The sequence below is a fragment of the Mus caroli genome, unplaced genomic scaffold (genome assembly GCF_978045245.1).
Source record: "Mus caroli unplaced genomic scaffold, Mus_caroli_1 scaffold_9, whole genome shotgun sequence".
Lineage (NCBI taxonomy): Eukaryota > Metazoa > Chordata > Mammalia > Rodentia > Muridae > Mus > Mus caroli.
Window position 1 is genome coordinate 7219047 of NW_028227264.1, and position 6073 is coordinate 7225119.

Here is a 6073-nt window from a genome sequence, read left to right on the forward strand (position 1 = left end):
TGGCTCTAGCTTGTGTCAAGTTGACATAAAAACTAACAGACATGACACCTTTGTCCAGAATCTGGGAGAAGGCAGTGAAATGGTCCCCTGCAACATTAGTCAGGATGCTGCTGACAGTTGATTCTGAGCTTCTGGGCTCTGAGCTGTGATGTTGTAGCTATCTGCTGCTGTAAGTCACTTGCTTTGTAGGACTTTCTTCTAACGGCCTTAGGAAACAAGTGTTCACTCCTTTAGCATTGCTTCATTTTCCTTGAAATGAGTTTTAGAGTTCCTTAAAGGTTTGAAAGGCACAAAGTTGTTACCAAGCAAAAGGATCTTTGAAAGGATCAGCCTCCATTGTCCTTCCTCCCACCCCACACAGCTGAGCATCTTTGCATAAGACACACACACAAATATTGATGTTCTATAGGAAAGAGGAAATGGTTTCTTCATGACAAATGGCTCACTCCTGAGAGGACACTGTAGTTTATTGCCCTGTTTACTGAGCTTGAGTTCCCTATACTCAGTGCTCAGACGTCAGCAAAAAGAAAAGTCTGGCATTGCATTCAAGGTGAACCAGCATTTCATTTCATATCCTGTTTTCTCTTTGGAGTTCTGTTAATTCTGTATCTTCGAGGAGTCAAACAAGAATGAACCCTTGTTTTCCTTTAGAGTCTACCACCCCATGAAGAAGAAGAAGAAGAAGAAGAAGAAGAAGAAGAAGAAGAAGAAGAAGAAGAAGAAGAAGAAGAAGAAGAAGAAGAAGAAGAAGAGGAAGAAGAGGAAGAAGAGGAAGAAGGAGAAGGCTCTAATCCTCCCCAAATTCTCTGTGTAGATAACAGCTCTATACCATCTCATTTCCTTCTGGGGAAAAAAAACACTTGGATTGCTTTAAAATGACTTTGAGTGGGAGAAAAAGTAAAAGCATCCCGCCCTTCTTACCAAGCACACATTGACTGACTGCTTCAAATGATCACATTTATTTTACTTAGTCATTTTTTCCCAAGAGCATACAGATATAGTTCTGATTCCTGTTTCTCCCCATTGACCTCCCATACACCCACATACAACCTTTCCTCTTTAGTTAGTTCTCTTTGCTGCCCAGCCTACCTACTTACCTCCAATCAATTTTCAAAAGAAAAGTGTTCATAAAAGGACATGCTTATATAAAATGTTCCTGTGAGCTGTGATGGTGGGCAGCATGGCAGGAAATGAAAGTTGTTTGTTGAATAAGACTTTTGGGAGTGAGGAGAGGTGAGACAGAGGGAAAGCTTCCCCTGACGCCATGTCCAGGCCTGCAGCCTTAGGTTCTTGACACTCGGTGCCATGATTGAGATACAGGACTGAAGATAAAAAGTTACAGTTAGGCCCCCTACTCAAATACTCCTCTAGGTTCAACTTGTTCTTACTGTTCTTTTGGGAAGTTCATATTAACCTTTAAGATATGCAGAGAGATGCTAAAGAGGTTTACAAAGTCTCTTAGGTTCAATTCTTGACCACTTTTTGAATCCTGATCAGTTTATATATAAAATGGGAATGATGATGATAATAATAAACAATAATAATATCTACTTTGCTGAGTCTCTGAAAAGATTAAATGATACAATGTTCATTGTTGGCCTCCAAGAGGTACTCACTAAAAGAATAACTGCTATTTGTATAGATCAAATCAGTCTTTGTGTATGCTGGTTAATTTATGTTTTGTTGTTGTTAATTTGATATGAGCTCAGGTCGTCTGGGAAGAGACCATCTCAATTGAGAAAATGCTTTCATAAGAGTTAGACCAGAGTGTTGGGGCATTTTCTTAATTAATGTTTGATAGAGGAGGACTCAGCCCATTCTAGGCAGGGATAGAAAGCCAACATGCAGCATCCCTCCATGTCCTCTGTGTTAATTTCTGACTCAAGGCTCTTTCCTGCCTTGAGATCCTGCCCTGACTTTCCTTCATGAAGAATGATAACCAGTAAGATGAAATACTCCTTTTCTTCCCATGCTGTTCTTGGTCATGGTCTTTAGCTCAGCAATAGAAAGGATGTATATAGAGAACCATGTGCGTTTACATGTGATGGTTAATATTCTGGCTTAGAAAGGGTTCTTGGACATGTAATTAAAAATACTACCTTTCTGTACATCAGGAGATAGTAACTCTGCATACATGGGAACAATGTTGTTATCCATTCTGGGAAGTTTTTTTTTTTTGGATACCATTTCTTCTCAAGAGGTGATATCAAAGGCAAGCAAGTGGCACAGTCCTCCCTGCCCCTTCCTTTGCCAGGAGCTCTTGCTGAGGTAGAAATTCGGAGAATCCTTTGGTAGGGAGACAAGATCAAGGCTGGAGACAGGCTGAGAGAGCAATGAGACTGCGGTCATAAGATCCTGCTGAGGAAACTTGGGTGCTTAGAACATAGGAAGCCACTGTTTGATGCCAAGTTTCCTGCTGCTTAAATGCTTATTAATGGGTCTGTCTCTCTAAGCATCTGTGAAATTGCTATAGTAATTTTATAGCTGGAGACCCATTTTGCTGAGCTTGCTCCCTCTAAGGCCACCCAGCCAGCTAGATGGATTGAAAGGTACAAATCCTAAAGAATTTCTTCCATAGCTCTCCATAAGGACAGCAGGCTGAAGGTGCTTTAATCAATTTAAAGGTGCAACAAAATCAATTTAAAGTTACACAGAAATGAGTGTGCTCCCAATTTACACAGAAAGGAAAGAATTCCATTTAAATGAAAAAAATAGAAAATGATACTTATATAAATTTGATTTTAGATTTTGTAATTAGAGAGAAATGACAATTCTGTCGGTTTTGATGACTCAGAATTTGACCCTGTTTGAATCTGTTTTCCTTACCTTACCTTTTCAATGTCTATAAATGGGTTTCTGTGAAGCCAAAGCGTTTTTCCACTTCTTTCATAATTTTTTTTAACTAAATAACAGGAAGCAGCAGCTAGAGATTTTATTTTCAGATGTTATTTTCTTTCTGTCTCTGCAATCAGTGGTTTCGTGATCTGTTAACTTCACCTTGTCACGGGTAAAGGGAAGTAAATATTTATACTGTGAACTTAATTCAACTCTTAAAATTCACCATGACACTTGGCACAAAGCTTATGTGTCCACAGCTAGGAGAGATGCGAAGGGCTGGCCCATCAGCAGAAGAGACTGGATTTAATCCCTACTCATGTTTTTGGATTTATTTTATTCTTATTTGTGTGTGAGTCTGTATGTGAGCATCACATATGTATGCAGGTGCCGACAGAGCCCAGAAGACCACGTGAGGACTTCTGAAGCAGGACTTACAGACAGTTGTAAGTCGTCTACTGAGAACAAAGCTTGGGTCCCCAGCAAGAGCAGCAAGTACCTTTAGGCAGACACATCTCTGTGGCCCTCTACAGATAAACTTTCTATACCATGAAAATTTCTGATTAGTGTTTGGCAGGCCTTCTCTTCCCCAGTCTCCTGATACAAGGCAACCATTGATTGGCTTTCAGTTGTTACAGGTTCCATTTTCTTGAATTATTACAAAATGAACTCATAGAACATAGTCTCTGTTTGACTTTTCTTACCTACTTCCTTCTGGGAACTTTTTGAATTATTTTACGTAGTTTTCCATTCATGCTAATGAGTAGAATTCTGCTATAGAATTGCTCACATGTGATCTACCCGTGTATCAGGTGATGAGCTGTCACATCCTTTTTATTTTAGGACGTTTTAAGGAGCACCTGCAGACAGGTCTTTGTGAAATGTGTTTGCTTTTCTCTTAGATAAATATGCCTTGAAGAAGAACTGCAGGGTCATAAAGTGAGTGTGTTTGTTTCTGTAAGAAGTATCCAAACTGCCCTCCAGAGAGGTGTGAAAAACCTATGCCTGTGGTCAGGTTCGGCGGTACAGTTGCCCTAGGGTCTATAAACACTTGACAATTTCAGGTTATTACATTTAAATTGGTTAGTGTAGCGTCTCAATAATAACAAGATTTTGCTTTACATTATTTTAATGATTAATTGTCTTTCTATTTTACTAAAATTTATTTTTCATATGGATATCTTTGCTGGGTTTCTATTAAAATCATCTTGTTTTAAATAAGAAATTATTTCTTTGTTATTTAGCTGTACACTCTAGATGAAAGTCATTTAAAAGATTTATGTTCCATGTTTTTCCTCTTACTGTATGGATTTTGAACTTCCTTTCTTTTAATTTTTAAAGATTTGTTTATTTTATGTATATGATGTATATTCTCTATCAGGATGTATGTATACCTGTGTGCCAGAAGACGGCATCAGATGGTTGTGAAAACCCATTATAGATGGTTGTGAGCCACCAGAAGATAGCTGGGGACTGAACTTGGGACCTTTAAAAGAACATACTCTTAACATGCTCTTAACCACTGTTGGGCTTTCTTCAAAAGCAGTTTTAAAAAACAAATGTTTCATTTTATGAGACCCTATTTATAAGCGCTCTGCTTTTTCTGTCTTATTTATGAAATTAGACCTGCTGTCTTCACTTAAAGGTCTATGATCTTAGGTAAATCAGCCCATCTCTCTGAAATTTACGTTTCCCTTTATTTAAAGAAATAATTATATATGATATCATCTAGTAGACCTCCTTGTGATTGTATAGATATTCCCAAAGAGAGCCCTCATTTTAGAGTGCCCAAGGACCTGAGCATTCTAAATCATATCACATCTGAGTGCCAGTCAGATAGACAACACAATGGCTGATATTGATCATCCCTATCAAAGATGCAGAGCCAGCTACAAAGCCACAAATTTGGCTTTACTAATCTGGATAAAGGGTGAATGTCCCAAGATGACCAGGTTTTCATGAATAACTACAATAGACAAATGATATTCATGTTAAAATTCATGTGTGTTTCATTTCCTGGCACTTTGCAGCACAGCTTTGTTGTGGAATATGTCAAACCTGGAAATGTAGCCTTCAGTCAGGCAGAGTCCTTATTCACATGGTCAAAGCTTTGATCCACAGCTGCAAGAAAGCCTCCTTCTTGGAACTACAATATGAACCAACCAGTACACCCAGAGCTCCCAGGACTACCAACTAAAGAGTACACAAGGAGGAACCCATGGCTCCAGCAGCATATGTAGCAGACGATGGCCTTGTCAGACATCAATAGGAAGAGAGGCCCTTGGTCTATGAATGCTCGATGCCTCAGTAGAGGGGAATGTCAGGACAGGGAAGTGGGAGTGGGTGGGTTGGTGAACAGCGGGAAGGGGTGAGGGATAGGGGGTTTCCTGAGGGGAAACCAGGAAAGGGGATACTATTTGAAATGTAAATAAAGAAAATATCTCAAGTTTCGTTTGAAATGTTTGCCATATTCAAAGGGATCTTTGTTATGGTATTAAACTCTAGATGATTACTTTAAAGAAGGTGTTAGGGATGCAACTGTCTACACTCTAGAAAGATGAACTATTATGTAGTACTATCTCAGTCCCCAGAACTCTAATGCAGAGATTTGAGTTTTGGCTCTGTCTCTTTGGGCTACGACTTTATTTCTTCTTTGCCTTAACTTCCTTACCCAGACTATGCAGAATATTACTTTAATTGAAAGCATGGTATATGGAATACATAACATTAATACATTAAGGAATAAAATAAGAAATATATAAAATAAGTCAGGACATAAAGACTTGGGAGAATATCTCTTACTGAGAAGTGTTCTGATATCAGCCATTTCAAAGTTATTTTTACTACTGATACGGGTGTAGGTGGGTCTCATAAACCTTAGGAAGTATGGCAGTATTTTCTTGATAATATTTATCTCACTTTCTTTATCCTCCATTACCTGTGTCCTATCCCTAAGGGCTTGGCTGTAAGCCTACCTTCCCCATTACAAATTGAATTGACAGAGTAATTCCCCAGCTGCTTAAAATATTTCTCCTTCCAGGAATGCTGCATTTTCTGGAAGACTCCAGAAGACACAAAAGCCCAAAGTGCTAATGAATTAATTGCATGCTCAGGACATCTAGCAGACTACTGTGGAGTGAAACACTTGGCAAACAATAAAAAAAGGAAGTCTGTATAGCAATTTCCAATCCTGTCATTGACAACTTTGAGATTATAGAGGGTCAAAGAGATAACTCAA